This window comes from Coffea arabica, chromosome 1c (assembly GCF_036785885.1).
Source record: "Coffea arabica cultivar ET-39 chromosome 1c, Coffea Arabica ET-39 HiFi, whole genome shotgun sequence".
Classification (NCBI taxonomy): domain Eukaryota; kingdom Viridiplantae; phylum Streptophyta; class Magnoliopsida; order Gentianales; family Rubiaceae; genus Coffea; species Coffea arabica.
Genome location: NC_092310.1, coordinates 35,785,948 through 35,803,834, shown reverse-complemented (window position 1 = coordinate 35,803,834; position 17,887 = coordinate 35,785,948).

Sequence of the window (17,887 nt, the reverse complement as noted above, 5' to 3'; positions counted from 1 at the left end):
AGCACCAAATCTCAGGATGTCCAAAGGTGCAGGAAGGGACTCCTCAGAACGCTAGACAAAACACTTCTGGAGGGAGCCGGCCAACAGTTCCTGCCAGAGTGTATGCTATAGATGATCAACCCGTACCTGATTCCTCGGAAGTTGTGGAAGGTACACTTCCAATTTTTCATAGATTAGCTAAAGTGTTAATTGACCCTGGTGCAACGCATTCATTTGTAAATCCATCTTTTATGTCTGGAATATATGTGCAACCCGTTAGATTACCCTTTGATCTTGAAATTAGGACACCCATGGGTAATAGAAAGGTAATCACTAGCTTGGCCTATAAGAATTGTGAATTCTATATCGGAGAACAGAAAATGCTAGTGGATCTGATCAGTCTGGATATAAAAGGTTACGATGTTATCATAGGAATGGATTTCCTAGGTCACCATCATGCTAAGCTTGACTGCCGAGAAAAAATAGTGGAATTTTGTATACCTGGAGAAGCAACCCTGAGGTTAGATGTCAAAGGTAGGTTAGCATCTTCTGCTATGGTCTCGGGAATACGGGCAAGGAAAATGTTATCTAAAGGAGCTCAAGGTTTCATAGCCTTCTTGATTAATACTCCCAGTGATCAAGTAAAATTAGAGGATGTACCCGTAGTACGGGATTTTCCGGACGTCTTTCCTGAAGAATTAATGACTTTACCACCAGAGAGAGAGGTAGAGTTTAAGATCGACTTGGTGACTGGAACGGCTCCAATTTCTAAGACTCCGTACCGAATGGCTCCTGCCGAGCTTAAAGAGTTGAAAATCCAATTACAAGACCTGTTGGAGAAAGGTTTCGTAAAGGAAAGTGACTCACCATGGGGAGCGCCCGTTCTATTTGTTAAGAAAAAGGACGGGAGTTTGAGGCTATGTATCGATTACCGAGGGTTAAATGAGGTTACTATTAAGAATAAATACCCTCTACCGTTGATTGATAGTTTGTTCGACCAGCTGCAAGGATCAGTGGTCTTCTCTAAGTTGGATTTAAGGCAAGGGTATTACCAGCTGAAGATTAAGAAGGAAGACATACCCAAGACTGCTTTTAGGACAAGATATGGACATTTTGAGTTCGCAGTCATGCCTTTTGGTTTAACTAATGCACCAGCTGCATTTATGGATTTGATGCAGAGAATTTTTAAGAAATACCTGGACCAATTTGTAGTAGTTTTCATAGATGATATTTTGATATACTCCAAGACTCAGGAGGAACACGTTAAACACTTGGAGATAGTATTGCAGATACTAAGAGAGCATAAGTTGTATGCAAAATTCAGCAAGTGCGAGTTTTGGTTAGAAGAGATTTCTTTTTTAGGGCATAAGGTTTCCAAAGATGGAATTGCCGTGGATCCGGCAAAAGTTGAAGCTGTTATGAATTGGAAGCGGCCAGAAACTCCAACTGAAATCAGAAGTTTCTTGGGTTTAGCAGGTTATTATAGGCGATTTATCCAGGATTTTTCGAAGATTGCAGGACCTATGACCGAGTTAACCAAGAAAGGAAATAAGTTTATCTGGACTCCAAAATGCGAGTCAAGTTTTCAGGAGTTAAAGAGGCGTTTAACATCCGCTCCTGTTTTGGTGTTACCTGACGGAGACGAAGGTTATGCCGTGTACTCCGATGCCTCTGGAGAAGGTCTCGGATGTGTTTTAATGCAAAAGGGTAAAGTAATTGCTTATGCTTCCAGGAGATTGAAGCCTCATGAACAGAACTACCCAACTCATGACCTAGAGTTAGCAGCAGTGATTTTCGCCTTAAAGAAATGGAGACACTACTTGTATGGCGTAACTTTCGAGGTTTTCACGGATCATAAGAGCCTCAAGTACTTGTTCTCCCAGAAGGAGTTGAACTTGAGACAAAGGCGATGGGTAGAATTTTTGGAAGATTATGATTGTTCGATCAACTACCATCCAGGCAAAGCCAACGTGGTAGCAGACGCTCTAAGCAGAAAGGCCCAAGTGGCAGGGTTAATGGTCAAAGAATGGGATATGTTAGAGGAATTGAGTTGTTGGAACCCTCGATTGGAGAGATTGAAGATCTTACTTGGGAACTTATCTTTGAAAACACCCTTACTAGAGCGTATTAAGGAGGCCCAGAAAACGGACCCTACGACTCAGAAGAATTTGGAAAGAATGCAGAAAGGGGAAATTCTAGATTTCAAGTTAGGGTCTGAAGGAGTATTGAGGTTCCGAGATCGAATTGTGGTTCCGAAAGATGAAGAAATAAGGAAAGAAATTCTAGAGGAATCACATCGCTCAAAGTATACCATACATCCGGGAGTGACCAAGATGTATCATGATGTGAAGAGTTTATATTGGTGGGAAGGTTTGAAAAAGGATGTGGCAGAGTATGTACAGAAATGTTTAACTTGTCAACAAGTAAAAGCAGAGCATCAGAAGCCCTCTGGTTTGTTGCAACCGTTAGAAATTCCTGAATGGAAATGGGAACACATCACCATGGATTTTGTAACGGGACTGCCTAAAAGTCAAAAAGAATTTGATGCAATTTGGGTAATAGTCGATCGACTCACTAAGTCTGCACATTTCCTACCTGTGAGCATGAGTTTTTCATTGGAGAAATTGGTCAAGTTGTACACAGAAGAGATCCTAAGGCTACATGGTATTCCAGTGAGTATCGTGTCCGACCGAGATCCAAGGTTTGTCTCGCGTTTTTGGCAGAAATTTCAAGAGTCTTTGGGGACCAAGTTGAAATTTAGTACTGCGTACCATCCCCAAACCGACGGGCAATCGGAAAGGACAATCCAAACTTTGGAGGACCTGCTGAGATCGTGTATATTGGATTTTGGAGGTAAATGGAGTAAATATGTGACCTTGGTAGAATTTGCATATAATAATAGCTATCAGGCTTCGATTCAAATGGCACCTTATGAAGCTTTGTACGGGAGAAGGTGTCGATCTCCGATTCATTGGGATGAAGTTGGAGAAAAGAAGATTTTAGATCCTACAGCCATACCTTGGATAGAAGAAGCCCAGGAGAAGGTGAAACTAATTAGAGAAAGGCTCCAAATTGCCCAAAGTAGACAAAAGAGCTACGCCGACACAAGGAGGAAAGATTTGGAATTTGAAATAGGGGACAAGGTTTTCCTAAGAGTTAAACCCTTGAAGAGCGGAGTAGTATCTAAGAAAGGTAAGAAACTGAAGCCAAGGTATATCGGACCTTTTGAAATTTTGAGGAAAGTTGGGAATGTAGCATACCAGCTGAAATTGCCTGCAAGCATGGCTAAGATTCACGATGTATTTCACGTTTCCATGCTTAGGAAATATTATCCTGACCCGAGCCATGTGCTACAACTGGAAGGAATTGAAGTGGATGAGACACTAACCTATGAAGAAGGACCAGTTAAGATTTTGGACAGAGAAGTGAAGGAGCTGAGGAACAAGAAAATCCCTCTGGTAAAGATGTTATGGAGAAATCATGGATTGGAGGAAGCAACTTGGGAATTAGAAGATGATATGCAGAAAAAGTATCCTGATTTATTTTCTTAGAAATTGTGAATTTTGAGGACAAAATTCTTGTAAGGAGGGGAGGATGTGAGAACCCTGAAAAATGGATATATAAATTAGTGCATATTTCATTTGCATTTCTTCTATTGTTCAATAACTTCTAGTATTACTTTTAATTGTTCACAATTAAGCGTGTAAAAATAGGTTTATGTGGAAAATATTATACTTTTCCAAAGTTATGAAATTTCTTGGTTTTATTTGACTAAACTAATATCTTTAGGGTTGGATTAAATTTTCGCCTTAAAATAAATTATTTAAATTCCAATGATAATTTCTGTTTAGTGCCAACGAGAAATGTTAGATTATTATTACAAGGTCAAACTTGATTTTAATAAAGTAAGAATGTAGGAACCTTAATACTAAATAGTAAACGATGAAGATTCAGTAGAACGGTTTAAGTATACTAACGTATATTAGGCCATCAAATCACACTTGGGGACAATTGTTGGAATTAAGATAGAATTGAGGATTGAGAAGAGGTTTGGGGGCAAAGTGAAAGGACCAAAATGCCCTTCGTAATTCACCAAATCTCCACTATACCACAACCATCATCATGCACGGCCAAACATTCCCTTGTTCAGCCTTCCATTGCCGCCCACTTAACCAATCAGAAACTCTCCAATTCCATACGTAAAACCATCTTCACACTCTACCAAATTCTAGCCACAAAACACATACATAACCACGGCACATCTCAGTCAGTCCCATTCCATAACTCAGACCACAAAACACATCCCTCTTCTGCTTAGTTATTATCGACAAAGAGGAGCTGAAGGAGGAAGCCGCGAGCTGCATTCCATTTTGTCCCTAACCTGTCCGTGAGCTGAAGGAAGAGGCAGGAAGGAACAGTGAGCAAGCTCCACTCATCCTGCACCTCCATTTGCAACTCACTTCCCGACTGCAACACCACCAGCTCCATCGACAACCACAACCACTGCAGCGTGCGTGAAGCCGAGAGGAGGAAGAAAAAAATTGCAGATTTCTGTGCGTAGGATTAGCGAGTGTCTGAGGTAAAAAAAAAAAATTCTGGGCTGATTAAGTTAAGTTATAGCAGAGGAAGTCCTATTTGAGGTTGCATGTGATGTTTGAGCAGGTGGTTGATGGATTTAAGTCCCTAGAAAAATTTCTGTTCGGTTAAATGGTGAAGCCGAGAAGCTGATTTGATACCTCAGCTTTAATGTGTTTTCCTGAAGTGATTTGAGCATGCAATGGTGATTAATTAACTGAATCGTGGATGATTGTTATGATTAGGGCCATGCATGATAATTTTGTGTGATTGGATGATGAAATCAGGAACCTGGGAAAAATTCTGATGTAGTGAACTGGGATTGATGTGAACCAGAAATCTGAAATGCAGTTGTAATCTATTTAAATCTAATAATCTGAGCATAAATGCAATTAGCTACATGAAAATATGATGTTTAAGCTAATTACTGGTAGATAAAGATATACCAGTGCTTGCATGCACTGATTGTGTATACGGATGATGAACTAAGGAGCTTAGAAAATTCTGTTTTGTTGAGAATGATTCTGCCGAAAGAATGGTTTGGAGATGCAACTGAAATTCTGTTTTCTTGTGATAACCTGAGCACTCAAGTGTAATTAGCCGAGTAGAACTTAATGTTTAGGATGTCTAGGACCCTACATGTTAATTCGATGAAGTTGATTGATGAATTAAGGAACCTAAGAAATTCTGGTTTGATGAAAACCTTCTGCCGAGACTAACTAAGAAATGACTTGCTTAATTTGCTTAAGTATGACAAGCTGTGGTTACAATCTTAACTATCCAAGTGAAGATGAGTACTTAGGCCCTGCATGTAGCTAATTAGTTGTTAAAACAGAGGAATAAAAATTCAAAAGTGCAATCTGCCTTAAGGCAAGATCATCCGGACCAAATAGAAAAAAAAAAAAATTTCTGGAAATTTTGATGGTTATGGATATTATTTGAACTTGATTTCTGAGCTGGAAATATTCATATGCTAGCTTGATACGTGCATAAGGAATGTAAGAGTTTATAAGCATGTCAAAACCAGAAAATGAAATGAAAATAGAAAGCTCTTCACGCATGATTCAACCGTGACTATTAGGGAAATTTTCTTGTGGTTGCCAAATGTTGAGTTGAAATCTCAACTTTGATTTTGGAATTTTTTCTGGGATTTATAATGGTTGAAATTGTTTGGAAATCTTGAGAGAAGCCGTGAGGTTTAAACCTGGAAATTTTGGGGTTTGTAACCATGGTTTAAATTCAACTCTTAAACTGGAAATGTTCATTATCTTGCTATGTGTTTAAATACTGAATTTGAGTAACTAACACCATGATTAAACCAAGGGAAAATTCGAACTAAAGTAGATTGGTTGCTGGAAATTTTGGGTGATAGCCGAAGGGGTATGAACCAGAATTTCAATATCGTTGGAAAAATTCAATTTGTTTCTGGAAATTTATTTTATTTCCTTGGATTATGGTGGCTCAGAATTTCATAAGAGATACAAATTTTAAGATATACAATTTGTTCAGCAATGAACCAATTAGTACATGTAAAGCTGAAACCAAAAACGCTAGTATACAATTGCTGGAATTTTCGTTGAGACAGCCGAGAATTGAGTTGAAAATTTGCTTGGTTCTTGGAAATTTTTCTTGAAAAATGATGCTTGGAATATGTTGTTTTGGAGCCCTATAAGAAATGTACGATGGTTTGAATAAAAACTTTTGGTGTGAAAAGAAAAGAAAAAGGAGTTTTTCATAAGTGAAAAATGAAACTCCAGATTTTCGGAAGTCCCTGACCAGTCTCGATAAAACGGTTATATCTTGGTGTAGGAAAATCCGTTTAAGGCGCCGTCAGCGGCATTTGAAACTAGAATCATAGATCTTCGCCCTGTAGAAATTTCGTATTTTTACTCCATGTGTACTACTGTCGGTGAATTTTCAAAGTAAACTGTTTGGCATAAATGACCTGTCTCATTTGAAATCTCAACTTGAATTCGGATTGAGACCTTATATTACTAGTGGTTCAAACTCTTGACTGAATTGTGGTTTGACCCTAGGGTGTTCCTGAAATTTTCAAAGGATTAGAGGGTAAGAAGGTACTTGCTAAACGTATGCTTAAGCCTGGCTAGTGAAACAGTTTCTATTCGTATTCCAATGTCCGCAAAGCTAATGGTCGACATTATTTTTCATTGGAGCATAATGTGTCGAAATTGTTGACGGTGGGCTCTATGAATTCCCACTTTTGAATTGACGGTTGATTTATTGGAAATTGTTGACGGTGGGCTCTATGAATTCCCATCCTGCATGGATAACTGAATTGCTAAAATTGTTTGGAAATCTGTGCTACTATTTTGTGAAACTGTGAGTTGATATAAGTAATGATTACCAAGTGCTAAGTATTGACGAAGCCTTGGTAAATTTTCCTGCTTATGCTTAGATATAAATTTGTTGGAACACAGGGCTAAGAATTGACGAGCCCTAGTGTTATTACTGTTTAAATTCTAATTGTGCAATGTTGAGGAAATGTGATTTTGGTTTGGAATCGAAAATGTGAGAAGTTGTACCGACCTTGTGACTCCAAGTAAACGCTTGACTAAGTAAATGAAAAATATTTTGCTTTAAGTCTCGAACGGTACAGATTTAGCATCATATTGCTAAACATAGTGTCTACTATTTTTGCCTTAGAAACTTGGGCAACATGACTTTTATCCCTTAAGTTAAACTAGCCTTATCAATCTGGGGAAATGATTCTCCCAGACTCAAAACCTTAGTTTTGTTCCAAATTCCTTCCTTCTTTATAAATCGTTTAAGGCTAGTCGGAACTAAGGAAAATTTAAAAGGTGAAACTCGATCATTTTGGTTTTAAACGTAGCAACCTGCTTGGCAAGAAGAAAAGAAAAACCTTATTCTAGCAACATTTTTCAATAGACCTTACCCTAAAGCCTTAGCAAAGATTTTGCAAGCACCGCCAGTCAAAGGAACTTTTTCTCAAGGTATACTTCTAGCCTTGATATTAAATATCTTGCCGACTTATTTTAAGAAAATAATAATAGTATTTTCTTCGAGGAAAAGTATTCCAGGAATATTATAAGAAATATTGTACGGTTCTCACAAGCTTGATTCCAAGTAAAATATTTTGAGAAAAAGTAAACTAGCAACATGCTAGAAAACTCTACATGTGCAAGCCAAAAGTTCCAATAGAAGACTTATGGCTTAAATTCTGATATTCTAGGATTTTACGAGGACGCGGAACTCGATCCTCAATCCAATATCTGAACTTCACTCTTGGTGAGTGTCCCTGCTTGTTCTATGTTATGTGGTTAAGCGCTTTATCAATTCGCTATGTGATAATTGCCAAAATGCAATAAATGATTTTGATCCATCGAAGTGAGCAGTGTGTACTTTATCGCACTAGCCGTTCGAGTGGTGACATGTGTGAAACATTTTCTAATGAATCTGTGAATCTAAATGTAGTTGCGTCGTTGGGTGAATCCCTCGACATCTGAATCCAACTACCATAACATCTGAATCTGTAGTTGCGTCGTTGGGTGAATCCCTCGACATCTGAATCCAACTACCATAACATCTGAATCTGTAGTTGCGTCGTTGGGTGAATCCCTCGACATCTGAATCCAACTACCAAAACGTCGTTGGGTGAATCCCTCGACAAATTTATTACGGGTATATCTCGAGTATACTGCGTCGGTAGATGAAGTTTGGGCCCAAAGCAGAGGTATGAACGGTGACGGGTTAGGATTAAAATAAGTGTATCTACATGGAAATTAAGTAGGGAAAGTTGACGGAGGGTCAACTACGATGGTATCCGATCAAGCGTGGAAAATGGCTCCTGAGAGCCCTTGTATCCTACCTTGTGTTGTTACACGCTTTCCTAACTGTTTCGATTTGTTTTAAAATTATTAACCGCTGTTTGATTTATGTGATTGCATGTTTTGGGGCACCACTGAGCTTTAGCTCACCCCACGTATTTGTTTTCCTTAACAGGTTCTGGAGACTGAAAGCGCTGAGACTTATTCATGTTTCTTTTCTTCTCGTTTGGGATGTAACGAATATTATGGCTATTGTGTAGGCTTGTATTGTGTTTTAACTTGAATTCTGTACTTTTGTTTTTGGATTGCCGCTTGAAGCTGGAAAATGTGTAAACCCTATTTCGGAGGTTGGATAATATATTTGTGTTTGTGAATTATGGATTGATGTATCGAGATACGAACGACCTTATTCCTTGGTTCTAGAGCGTGTGATGTCTAAGGGCCATAGATTGGCGATTTTAAGTTCCTTGTTGTCTCTGAAGTTAATGTGGTAGATGTTGACTTATTTTGAAAGGAAGCGACATTGTAATAGTTAGGCTATTCTTCGATAGGATTTGGGTTAGTGTGCGTGCGTGAGTCCTGGCGAGAGTTGGGCAGACGGCCCGCCAACCCTTTGGTTCGCCTCAGGGGGAAGTGGGGTCGCCACAGGTGGTATCAGAGCCTAGGTTAGAAAAGCTATTCAAGAGACTTAATAGATGTGTTAGAAACCCTAATCCTCTCTAGAAATAAGAATGGAGACCTTAGTTATACGTTAAGTGATATCCGATCCAATTAGCTATTTAAGTTCTAACCTTTAAGTTTTGATCATTTTGTAGGTATGGAAAATGGAAACGGACATGCTAACGGGGGTAGTGCGGCTAATGGACATGCGGAGCCGCTTAGATCCATCTCCTACAGGCCACGAGGTGGAGGAGCTCATATACGTTACTCACCTGCTGACAGGCACCCTAGGTGCCAGTGCCGAGCCATGTACGCGTATCCCAATGAGCTAGTGTTATCCTTAGACGATGAGCGCCACCACTTGAGGGACGCTAACTCCATCCTGATCCAGGACGTGGAGGAGCTGGGTATAATGGTGGATACTCAGTTTGACCGCATAGCTGATTTAGAGGTTAGGCTCACTGCTGAGCATCATCTACTGGAGGCTGCCCGCCTGGAGATAGAACGGCAAAAGGCTAGGGCGACTCGATTAGCAGAGCGGATGCGTGATAGGAGCGCAGGCATCAGGGCTGATGCTGCGATGATGATGGATGAGGCCACTAGCTTTATTCAGGGTGGTGAGCAGGCAGGGATAGAGGAGGATCCGGAGGAGGATCCGGAGGAGGACGTTGCTCCAGATAGCCCTGCTCAGGGTTAGATTAGGACTTACCTGGTCACACTAGACATAGAAAGTTAGGCAAGGGACATTAGTTAAGTCATCAAGTTTTGTCTAGGTGGATGACTTACCTTTGAGGCACCATATCCCTAATTTTGTATAAGGGATTACCTGTATGTATTTGTGTTAGTCGATGTGCCTTACTTTTGGAAACGTCCCAACTTGTTATTTGTATGACTTCTCCGTGGAATTATATGTTAAGCGTTTTAGTTATCTTTTCTCTATTTCCATATTGATTTTATTTACCAAAAAGAATGGTAATAATCATAAATAAATAATACTTTTGCCTAATTGACCTATCCTTCCGTAATAGGCATAGTTAGAATATGGATCGCCAAGTGATAGGAAGGAGCCGGGGAAGACCCACTAGACAACACCCGGAAGCGGGTGGTGATAGGGAACCCGAGGTCGATCAAGACCAAGGGCAGGAAGGTGTGGCCGGAGACCGGGTGGCCACCGCAATTGACCGTATTACTGAAGTTCTCGAGCGATTGACTGATCGCCAAACCACTGAACCAGTGCATCAACCAGGAGGCCCAGTTGACTCCGATGATCGGGCACTGGAAAGGTTTCTGAAATTTGGACCTCCCAAATTTTATGGAGGACCCGAGCCGGAAGTGGCCGAAGGCTGGTGGGAGAGAATCACTGAGATTTTCGCCGCTTTGAACTATACTGAGGAGCGAAAAGTGACTTTTGCTACCTTCCAGTTTGAGGAAGCTGCTCGCTCCTGGTGGAATCTAGTAAGGGTTACATGGGAGACTAACCATACGCCAAGGACTTGGGCGAACTTCACAAGGGAGTTCAATGCCAAATTCCTTCCACCTCTCATTCAGGAGAAGAGAGAGGATGATTTTATTAGATGCAAACAAGGGGCGATGAGTGTCGCCGAGTATGAAGTCCAGTTCACAAAGCTGTCACGCTTTGCACCTGAGTTGATAGCCACCGAGCAAAGGCGTGTTCGGAGGTTTGTGCAGGGTTTGAATGTGGAACTACAGGAAAGTTTAGCTGTTGTAAGGATAGATACCTTCGCTGAGGCTGTTGAAAGAGCGCAGCGAGTTGAAGTAGCCAGAGCTCAAGTGAAGTCTTTTCAGTCCAAGAAAAGATTTGCTCCTAGCAGTAGTCGGGAGCCGACTTTTGGAAATGCTCCACCGGCCAAAGTGGGCCGAGGAACTAGTGGAGTGAATAGTTCTGGAGCACCCCGAGGCGCCCAAGCAAGAGGACACGGGGCCAGGAATGCAGGAGGACGAAATATTGGAGCTAGAGGAGGACCAATTGGAAGAGGACAACCTAGGAATCGGCCGCAAGGGGGTAGAGCAATAGTTCCTCAAGTGACATGTGCTTATTGCAAGAAACCTGGTCATTCTATGGATAGTTGCTGGAAGAAGCAAGGAAGGTGCTTGAGATGTGGAAGTAGTGAGCACCAAATCTCAGGATGTCCAAAGGTGCAGGAAGGGACTCCTCAGAACGCTAGACAAAACACTTCTGGAGGGAGCCGGCCAACAGTTCCTGCCAGAGTGTATGCTATAGATGATCAACCCGTACCTGATTCCTCGGAAGTTGTGGAAGGTACACTTCCAATTTTTCATAGATTAGCTAAAGTGTTAATTGACCCTGGTGCAACGCATTCATTTGTAAATCCATCTTTTATGTCTGGAATATATGTGCAACCCGTTAGATTACCCTTTGATCTTGAAATTAGGACACCCATGGGTAATAGAAAGGTAATCACTAGCTTGGCCTATAAGAATTGTGAATTCTATATCGGAGAACAGAAAATGCTAGTGGATCTGATCAGTCTGGATATAAAAGGTTACGATGTTATCATAGGAATGGATTTCCTAGGTCACCATCATGCTAAGCTTGACTGCCGAGAAAAAATAGTGGAATTTTGTATACCTGGAGAAGCAACCCTGAGGTTAGATGTCAAAGGTAGGTTAGCATCTTCTGCTATGGTCTCGGGAATACGGGCAAGGAAAATGTTATCTAAAGGAGCTCAAGGTTTCATAGCCTTCTTGATTAATACTCCCAGTGATCAAGTAAAATTAGAGGATGTACCCGTAGTACGGGATTTTCCGGACGTCTTTCCTGAAGAATTAATGACTTTACCACCAGAGAGAGAGGTAGAGTTTAAGATCGACTTGGTGACTGGAACGGCTCCAATTTCTAAGACTCCGTACCGAATGGCTCCTGCCGAGCTTAAAGAGTTGAAAATCCAATTACAAGACCTGTTGGAGAAAGGTTTCGTAAAGGAAAGTGACTCACCATGGGGAGCGCCCGTTCTATTTGTTAAGAAAAAGGACGGGAGTTTGAGGCTATGTATCGATTACCGAGGGTTAAATGAGGTTACTATTAAGAATAAATACCCTCTACCGTTGATTGATAGTTTGTTCGACCAGCTGCAAGGATCAGTGGTCTTCTCTAAGTTGGATTTAAGGCAAGGGTATTACCAGCTGAAGATTAAGAAGGAAGACATACCCAAGACTGCTTTTAGGACAAGATATGGACATTTTGAGTTCGCAGTCATGCCTTTTGGTTTAACTAATGCACCAGCTGCATTTATGGATTTGATGCAGAGAATTTTTAAGAAATACCTGGACCAATTTGTAGTAGTTTTCATAGATGATATTTTGATATACTCCAAGACTCAGGAGGAACACGTTAAACACTTGGAGATAGTATTGCAGATACTAAGAGAGCATAAGTTGTATGCAAAATTCAGCAAGTGCGAGTTTTGGTTAGAAGAGATTTCTTTTTTAGGGCATAAGGTTTCCAAAGATGGAATTGCCGTGGATCCGGCAAAAGTTGAAGCTGTTATGAATTGGAAGCGGCCAGAAACTCCAACTGAAATCAGAAGTTTCTTGGGTTTAGCAGGTTATTATAGGCGATTTATCCAGGATTTTTCGAAGATTGCAGGACCTATGACCGAGTTAACCAAGAAAGGAAATAAGTTTATCTGGACTCCAAAATGCGAGTCAAGTTTTCAGGAGTTAAAGAGGCGTTTAACATCCGCTCCTGTTTTGGTGTTACCTGACGGAGACGAAGGTTATGCCGTGTACTCCGATGCCTCTGGAGAAGGTCTCGGATGTGTTTTAATGCAAAAGGGTAAAGTAATTGCTTATGCTTCCAGGAGATTGAAGCCTCATGAACAGAACTACCCAACTCATGACCTAGAGTTAGCAGCAGTGATTTTCGCCTTAAAGAAATGGAGACACTACTTGTATGGCGTAACTTTCGAGGTTTTCACGGATCATAAGAGCCTCAAGTACTTGTTCTCCCAGAAGGAGTTGAACTTGAGACAAAGGCGATGGGTAGAATTTTTGGAAGATTATGATTGTTCGATCAACTACCATCCAGGCAAAGCCAACGTGGTAGCAGACGCTCTAAGCAGAAAGGCCCAAGTGGCAGGGTTAATGGTCAAAGAATGGGATATGTTAGAGGAATTGAGTTGTTGGAACCCTCGATTGGAGAGATTGAAGATCTTACTTGGGAACTTATCTTTGAAAACACCCTTACTAGAGCGTATTAAGGAGGCCCAGAAAACGGACCCTACGACTCAGAAGAATTTGGAAAGAATGCAGAAAGGGGAAATTCTAGATTTCAAGTTAGGGTCTGAAGGAGTATTGAGGTTCCGAGATCGAATTGTGGTTCCGAAAGATGAAGAAATAAGGAAAGAAATTCTAGAGGAATCACATCGCTCAAAGTATACCATACATCCGGGAGTGACCAAGATGTATCATGATGTGAAGAGTTTATATTGGTGGGAAGGTTTGAAAAAGGATGTGGCAGAGTATGTACAGAAATGTTTAACTTGTCAACAAGTAAAAGCAGAGCATCAGAAGCCCTCTGGTTTGTTGCAACCGTTAGAAATTCCTGAATGGAAATGGGAACACATCACCATGGATTTTGTAACGGGACTGCCTAAAAGTCAAAAAGAATTTGATGCAATTTGGGTAATAGTCGATCGACTCACTAAGTCTGCACATTTCCTACCTGTGAGCATGAGTTTTTCATTGGAGAAATTGGTCAAGTTGTACACAGAAGAGATCCTAAGGCTACATGGTATTCCAGTGAGTATCGTGTCCGACCGAGATCCAAGGTTTGTCTCGCGTTTTTGGCAGAAATTTCAAGAGTCTTTGGGGACCAAGTTGAAATTTAGTACTGCGTACCATCCCCAAACCGACGGGCAATCGGAAAGGACAATCCAAACTTTGGAGGACCTGCTGAGATCGTGTATATTGGATTTTGGAGGTAAATGGAGTAAATATGTGACCTTGGTAGAATTTGCATATAATAATAGCTATCAGGCTTCGATTCAAATGGCACCTTATGAAGCTTTGTACGGGAGAAGGTGTCGATCTCCGATTCATTGGGATGAAGTTGGAGAAAAGAAGATTTTAGATCCTACAGCCATACCTTGGATAGAAGAAGCCCAGGAGAAGGTGAAACTAATTAGAGAAAGGCTCCAAATTGCCCAAAGTAGACAAAAGAGCTACGCCGACACAAGGAGGAAAGATTTGGAATTTGAAATAGGGGACAAGGTTTTCCTAAGAGTTAAACCCTTGAAGAGCGGAGTAGTATCTAAGAAAGGTAAGAAACTGAAGCCAAGGTATATCGGACCTTTTGAAATTTTGAGGAAAGTTGGGAATGTAGCATACCAGCTGAAATTGCCTGCAAGCATGGCTAAGATTCACGATGTATTTCACGTTTCCATGCTTAGGAAATATTATCCTGACCCGAGCCATGTGCTACAACTGGAAGGAATTGAAGTGGATGAGACACTAACCTATGAAGAAGGACCAGTTAAGATTTTGGACAGAGAAGTGAAGGAGCTGAGGAACAAGAAAATCCCTCTGGTAAAGATGTTATGGAGAAATCATGGATTGGAGGAAGCAACTTGGGAATTAGAAGATGATATGCAGAAAAAGTATCCTGATTTATTTTCTTAGAAATTGTGAATTTTGAGGACAAAATTCTTGTAAGGAGGGGAGGATGTGAGAACCCTGAAAAATGGATATATAAATTAGTGCATATTTCATTTGCATTTCTTCTATTGTTCAATAACTTCTAGTATTACTTTTAATTGTTCACAATTAAGCGTGTAAAAATAGGTTTATGTGGAAAATATTATACTTTTCCAAAGTTATGAAATTTCTTGGTTTTATTTGACTAAACTAATATCTTTAGGGTTGGATTAAATTTTCGCCTTAAAATAAATTATTTAAATTCCAATGATAATTTCTGTTTAGTGCCAACGAGAAATGTTAGATTATTATTACAAGGTCAAACTTGATTTTAATAAAGTAAGAATGTAGGAACCTTAATACTAAATAGTAAACGATGAAGATTCAGTAGAACGGTTTAAGTATACTAACGTATATTAGGCCATCAAATCACACTTGGGGACAATTGTTGGAATTAAGATAGAATTGAGGATTGAGAAGAGGTTTGGGGGCAAAGTGAAAGGACCAAAATGCCCTTCGTAATTCACCAAATCTCCACTATACCACAACCATCATCATGCACGGCCAAACATTCCCTTGTTCAGCCTTCCATTGCCGCCCACTTAACCAATCAGAAACTCTCCAATTCCATACGTAAAACCATCTTCACACTCTACCAAATTCTAGCCACAAAACACATACATAACCACGGCACATCTCAGTCAGTCCCATTCCATAACTCAGACCACAAAACACATCCCTCTTCTGCTTAGTTATTATCGACAAAGAGGAGCTGAAGGAGGAAGCCGCGAGCTGCATTCCATTTTGTCCCTAACCTGTCCGTGAGCTGAAGGAAGAGGCAGGAAGGAACAGTGAGCAAGCTCCACTCATCCTGCACCTCCATTTGCAACTCACTTCCCGACTGCAACACCACCAGCTCCATCGACAACCACAACCACTGCAGCGTGCGTGAAGCCGAGAGGAGGAAGAAAAAAATTGCAGATTTCTGTGCGTAGGATTAGCGAGTGTCTGAGGTAAAAAAAAAAAATTCTGGGCTGATTAAGTTAAGTTATAGCAGAGGAAGTCCTATTTGAGGTTGCATGTGATGTTTGAGCAGGTGGTTGATGGATTTAAGTCCCTAGAAAAATTTCTGTTCGGTTAAATGGTGAAGCCGAGAAGCTGATTTGATACCTCAGCTTTAATGTGTTTTCCTGAAGTGATTTGAGCATGCAATGGTGATTAATTAACTGAATCGTGGATGATTGTTATGATTAGGGCCATGCATGATAATTTTGTGTGATTGGATGATGAAATCAGGAACCTGGGAAAAATTCTGATGTAGTGAACTGGGATTGATGTGAACCAGAAATCTGAAATGCAGTTGTAATCTATTTAAATCTAATAATCTGAGCATAAATGCAATTAGCTACATGAAAATATGATGTTTAAGCTAATTACTGGTAGATAAAGATATACCAGTGCTTGCATGCACTGATTGTGTATACGGATGATGAACTAAGGAGCTTAGAAAATTCTGTTTTGTTGAGAATGATTCTGCCGAAAGAATGGTTTGGAGATGCAACTGAAATTCTGTTTTCTTGTGATAACCTGAGCACTCAAGTGTAATTAGCCGAGTAGAACTTAATGTTTAGGATGTCTAGGACCCTACATGTTAATTCGATGAAGTTGATTGATGAATTAAGGAACCTAAGAAATTCTGGTTTGATGAAAACCTTCTGCCGAGACTAACTAAGAAATGACTTGCTTAATTTGCTTAAGTATGACAAGCTGTGGTTACAATCTTAACTATCCAAGTGAAGATGAGTACTTAGGCCCTGCATGTAGCTAATTAGTTGTTAAAACAGAGGAATAAAAATTCAAAAGTGCAATCTGCCTTAAGGCAAGATCATCCGGACCAAATAGAAAAAAAAAAAATTCTGGAAATTTTGATGGTTATGGATATTATTTGAACTTGATTTCTGAGCTGGAAATATTCATATGCTAGCTTGATACGTGCATAAGGAATGTAAGAGTTTATAAGCATGTCAAAACCAGAAAATGAAATGAAAATAGAAAGCTCTTCACGCATGATTCAACCGTGACTATTAGGGAAATTTTCTTGTGGTTGCCAAATGTTGAGTTGAAATCTCAACTTTGATTTTGGAATTTTTTCTGGGATTTATAATGGTTGAAATTGTTTGGAAATCTTGAGAGAAGCCGTGAGGTTTAAACCTGGAAATTTTGGGGTTTGTAACCATGGTTTAAATTCAACTCTTAAACTGGAAATGTTCATTATCTTGCTATGTGTTTAAATACTGAATTTGAGTAACTAACACCATGATTAAACCAAGGGAAAATTCGAACTAAAGTAGATTGGTTGCTGGAAATTTTGGGTGATAGCCGAAGGGGTATGAACCAGAATTTCAATATCGTTGGAAAAATTCAATTTGTTTCTGGAAATTTATTTTATTTCCTTGGATTATGGTGGCTCAGAATTTCATAAGAGATACAAATTTTAAGATATACAATTTGTTCAGCAATGAACCAATTAGTACATGTAAAGCTGAAACCAAAAACGCTAGTATACAATTGCTGGAATTTTCGTTGAGACAGCCGAGAATTGAGTTGAAAATTTGCTTGGTTCTTGGAAATTTTTCTTGAAAAATGATGCTTGGAATATGTTGTTTTGGAGCCCTATAAGAAATGTACGATGGTTTGAATAAAAACTTTTGGTGTGAAAAGAAAAGAAAAAGGAGTTTTTCATAAGTGAAAAATGAAACTCCAGATTTTCGGAAGTCCCTGACCAGTCTCGATAAAACGGTTATATCTTGGTGTAGGAAAATCCGTTTAAGGCGCCGTCAGCGGCATTTGAAACTAGAATCATAGATCTTCGCCCTGTAGAAATTTCGTATTTTTACTCCATGTGTACTACTGTCGGTGAATTTTCAAAGTAAACTGTTTGGCATAAATGACCTGTCTCATTTGAAATCTCAACTTGAATTCGGATTGAGACCTTATATTACTAGTGGTTCAAACTCTTGACTGAATTGTGGTTTGACCCTAGGGTGTTCCTGAAATTTTCAAAGGATTAGAGGGTAAGAAGGTACTTGCTAAACGTATGCTTAAGCCTGGCTAGTGAAACAGTTTCTATTCGTATTCCAATGTCCGCAAAGCTAATGGTCGACATTATTTTTCATTGGAGCATAATGTGT